This window comes from Populus nigra, chromosome 17, assembly GCF_951802175.1.
Source record: "Populus nigra chromosome 17, ddPopNigr1.1, whole genome shotgun sequence".
NCBI classification, from domain to species: domain Eukaryota; kingdom Viridiplantae; phylum Streptophyta; class Magnoliopsida; order Malpighiales; family Salicaceae; genus Populus; species Populus nigra.
Window position 1 is genome coordinate 3516329 of NC_084868.1, and position 5358 is coordinate 3521686.

Genomic DNA, 5358 nt, shown 5'->3' on the forward strand with positions numbered 1-5358 from the left:
CTGTTTTGTTTTCAAAGTCAGGGGGTGGCTGCTTCGTTTTTAAAAGATGAGAGGGGGCTGCCGCTCCTCTAGAGAGGGTTTAGATTTAGGTCTTTTTTTTTTGTGTCTTTTCTCTCTTTTTTGAAAAATTACATCCCCCATCAATCTTTTTTTCTTCCTTTTTTTCTGCCCCCTTTTATGTTTTTTTTTTAATGCGTTTTCCCCCCCTTCCTTTAGGTCAGCAGCCGAGGCTTCTATATAGCCTATACACGGCTTTACTTAGGAAACAAATATTACATTAACTCTAGGGTGTATTCTCGGGTGAGCAGAAATAGGAAACCAGAATGTTTGATTCTGATTTTGTGATCAGCAGTGATTTCTTTCCTAGTTAAAGGATGGTGTGGCTCTTTTCTTTCCTTCCATAGGGCCAGCTGCTCCCTTTGAAATGAGGCAACAAAAACATGGTTGCAGCTCCAAAAATCAGGCGTGATGATAAAGGAAAAACAGCAGGAATTTGCAGAGAAAAAAGGAAAGAAATCAGATGGAGGGTGCAGCTGCAAAGTCTTATTTTCCTTATTCGGTGTGGTAAAAATCCTGTCATTTATGATGATCCAACCCCACTCTCCAGCTTTCAATATCATTCTTCAATTCAATCCCTCACTTTAACACTTTTCGATTCAGTCCTTGGTCCAAAAAAAATCCTTCGAATCAGTCCCGCGAACTTGGGCTATATCCTTTCCGCGGCAGAATTTTCTGCCCTCACGTTAGATATTCAAATGGGAATATCTTGAGCTTCTGATATCGAAATCAAGTGATTCAAAAGCCCAAATTCATCTATGCGTCTAGGACTAAAACTTTTATGAAGAAGTTGAAGTGAGATAAAATCTTTTTACATAACAGAATCTACCAGTAATTTGGTTGGTCAAAAGGGATCTCCGGGTCCAACTCAAAAACTGATGAATGCCGAGAATTCTGATATGACTGAAAGTATGAACTAAGAACAAAAATCACAAAAACCAGGCCAAAAATAGAGTTTTTTTAGTGCAGACTCGGGTCAATATCCTTCTCGCGGCAGAATTCTCTACCTTCACGTTAGATATTCAAACGGGAACATCTTGAGCCTTTGATATTGAAATCAAGTGATTCAAAAGCTCAAATTCATCTACGTGTCTAGGACTATAACTTTGATGAAGGAGTCGAAGTGAGATAAAATCTTTTTACATAACAGAAACTGGTAGTAATCTAGTTGGTCAAAAAGGTTCTTGATCTGACAAAACTGAGCATCCAAATCTGACTGAGAATCTGCTCTAAGAACAATGATCCCTAGGACCTAATAAAGGTGTACGTCAATTTTTCAACATGTAATGAGTGACAGAATATACCTAGGATGGTCAGATATCGTACGAAACTGAGTCAGAATCAGAGCCTAAGTTGAAACAAAAAATTGCGACAGCAACAAAACTATTTTTTAGTGCAAATTCTGAGGGATTTATTCAACCTTAAAGACCAGATAAAAAGGAATGAATTTAGCATTATGAAGACTCCTGATCAACCTAAGAAAACCTGATGATTTTGGTAGTAAAGGGGAAGGATAAAAACAGCAGAAAACAGCTCAAACAAGGTTTTCGAAAAAAAAATAATAATTTCTTTCTGTGCTTTTTGTCAATCTTCCAGCCAACATGGGGTCCAAAAATGAGTAACAACAAAGTGTGTGTGTGAAAATGAAGGTTTAAGAATACTTGTTAAATGAGTATATGAGCAGAATTAAGTGATAACAATGCGAGAGTTTATAAACCTGAATATTTCAAGAAGTATTCTAATAGGCCTTGTTATGAATATTGCAAATAACCATTAGAAAATGTTTACTAAGATGCGTCTCAAGAGTCACTAAAATTCCTCCTTACTCTACCATCCTAGTAATAACAGTTTTTTCAAATGGCTATAATAATAGCAAAAATAGTTAGTAAGTTAGTTTTTTTTTTTAATGTCAACTACTGCTACCCTCTCCCCCCAACCAAAACGAGACATTGTCCTCAATGTCATAAGGTAGAAAGATAGAGTATAGAAAACATCACCTGAAACAATGAACACTGACAATCCTGAAACACACTTAAACAAATATAAGAGATTAGAAAACAAAAAGATATTATGCTATTAATAAAACCAAAAGACATAAATTTTTACAAACTAAGACTCAAATCGTAGTTATGATTGTGGCTCACATCTTCCCTTGGTTTTACGTCCAAGAACGGCTTAAACGCCCTCTATGGGTCGGGGATAGGCTTCCCATCCAGTTTTCTTAAAAACTAGCAAACAGGGTCTTTTATAGTCAGATTCCCAAGACTAAGTCGATCATGTTCTTTATGGAATTGAGTCATAAGTCCTGAAATGCACGGTGCACATCTCCACCAGGATATGTCTCAAAAGTCAATTGAAGATTATCTAAAGATTCTTTATGTTTTGAAATAAATCCTGACTTTTGATAATTTTCACAAGCTTTGCAGAATACATGTGTGTCTTTGAACATGGTGGGCCAATAAAATCCACATTGTAAGATTTTTGCAGTTGTCTTTTTTGACGAGAAATGAGTCTCACATACCTTAGAATGACAAAATTTAATGACATTACTTACCTCATTGTCAGGAATGCATCTTCGAAATATTTTATCAGGATAATATTTGAATAAGTAAGGGTCATCCCAATAAAAGTTCTTCACTTCGTTCAAAAACTTACCTTTGTCTTCGGTACTCCAACGAGTTGGCAAATCTCCTGTAGCAAGAAAATTGATATTTTTAGCAAACCAAGGAATTGAACTAAGAGAAAGTAAGGATTCATCAGGAAAGTAATCATCGATTGGTGTGATGTCGAATGCTGAATCTGTTGTCACTCTTGATAAAAGATCCGCATCAACATTTTCGGTGTTTTTTTCATCCATGATTTCTTCCTGAGAATAAATCATTTGCAAATCTTCAGATTCATCCAATTCAATTTTACTCAAAGTATATTCAAGTTGATCATAAACTAATTCTTCAATAGAATCTACTTCTTGTAAATCATTATCATCTCCAGGTTGCTTGCAAATGTTGAAAATATTCATCTCCAGGTTGCTTGCAAATGTTGAAAATATTCATCTCCAATGTCATGTTCCCAAATGATAGCTTCATCAGTCCATTCCTACAATTAATCAATGCATTAGAAGTTGCAAGAAACGGACGTCCTAAAATAACAGGAAATGAATTACATGCTTCAACAGGTTGTGTGTCCAAGACAATAAAATCCACAGGATAAATGAATTTATCAACTTGTACTAACACATCTTCAACTATTCCTCTAGGCACTTTTATAGATCTATCGGCAAGTAAAAGAGTTACAGAAGTTGGTTTTAACTCACCTAGATTGAGACTTTGAAAAACTGAATATGGAAGTAAATTCACACTAGCTCCAAGATCAAGTAAGGCTCTTTCAATTTTATGTTCTCCAATAAAGCAAGAAATTGTAGGACAACCAGGGTCTTTATATTTCAAAGCATTATTGTTCTGAAGAATGGCACTTACTTGTTCGGCTAAAAAGGCTTTCTTTTTCACATTCAGTTTTCTCTTCACAGTGCACAGATCTTTCAAAAATTTAGCATAAGAAGGAACCTATTTAATAGCATCTCACAAAGGTATATTGATCCTTACCTGTTTGAAGGTTTCAAAGATTTCAGAGTTGTGATTGACTTTCCTTTGTTTGGCCATGGCATGAGGAAATGGAAGTGCTGGCGGAGAATCAGTCTTTTCTTTGCAATGATCAAATTCAACCCCTTCCTTACCCTCAGAGATTGACTCATCATCATTCTCACAAGGTTCAAGAATGGGTTTTTTAATAACCTTACCACTACGAAGAGTGATGACTGATTTTACATGATCCATGTGTTGGCTTCCCGAACTACTTGCATTCGCATTGTATTGCCCCTTGGGATTTTGTTGTGGTTGAGATGGAAACTTACCTTTCTCTTGGAAACTGAGAGTAGATGTGAACTTTGCAAGAGTATCTTTAAAATATGTCATGCTTTGAGCAAGTTGAGTGTTAATTGCCTCTTGCTTTTCCATAAATGCATGCAATGTTTCCTCAAGATTTCTTCTAGGAGGGGGAGCATAAGGAGGTGCATATCCATGAGAATTTTGGAAATTATGATGTGCTTGAAATGGTGGCTGTGAAGTTTGAGCATTATTGTTATCACTCTTCCAACTGAAATTTGGATGATTTCTCCAACCAGGGTTATATGTTTGCGAATATGGGTTATGGTTGGGCCTTTGAAAACTGTTTAATGCATGGGCTTGTTCATGGAGACATTCTTTAAAAGAAGGCAAGGTTGGACAGTCATTGGTTGAATGTTCGTTGGTTTCACAGATTTGATATGCAATGTCTTGAGCAGATTTTAATTGACCACTCTTTTTCAATTCTAGCGCTTCGACTTTTTTAGCTAAAGATGCGAACTTGGCTTGGAGGTCATGATCTTCCCTAAGGTTGTACATACCCCCACTAGATGTATGAGGTTGGGTTTTACTTGGTGCCTCATAAGTTCCTATAGTGTCCCAATTTTGCACATTTTCAGCTAGCAAGTCTAGGTATTCCATTGCTTCATTAGGGTCTTTATCCTCAAAAGTTCCATTGCACATCAATTCAACCATTTGCCTATCTCTAGGAGTTAACCCTTCATAAAAATGTGAAACTAATCTCCATGTTTCAAAACCATGATGGGGGCAAGTATTAAGTAAGTCTCGATACCTATCCCAACATTGATAAAATGTTTCTCCTGGTTTTTGAGAGAAAGTAATGATTTGTCTTTTGAAAGAGTTTGTTCTGTGGGATGGAAAAAACTTCTTTAAAAATTGTTGTTGCATTTCATCCCAAGCATGAATGGATCCAAGTCTCAAATTTTGTAGCCATGTTTTAGCTTTATCTTTTAATGAAAAAGGAAAAAGCTTCAATCTAATGGTGTTCATGCTACAATTTGAGTCATTATACGTGTTGCAAACCTCCTCAAATTCCCTTAAATGCAAGTATGGATTTTCTAAATCTAAGCCATGAAAAGATGGTAAAAGTTGAATAATGCCTGTCTTAAAATTAAAAAGAGATGCATCAGGAGGAAAAACTATGCATGAGGGTGCACTTGTTCTTGTGGGATTCATGTGGTCTCTAAGAATTCTAACCCGAATATTCTCATTATTCTCATTATGAAGTGATTGGTTATCTTCTTCAGCCATATTTTTTAAAAATGATGAGGATACCCTACAAAGTCTACCACTTAATGTACGTGACCACACTCTCATGCACGTGTAAGAAGAGAATAAAAGGAAGAAGAAAATAAAAGAAAGAGAAACAAAACAAAAGAAA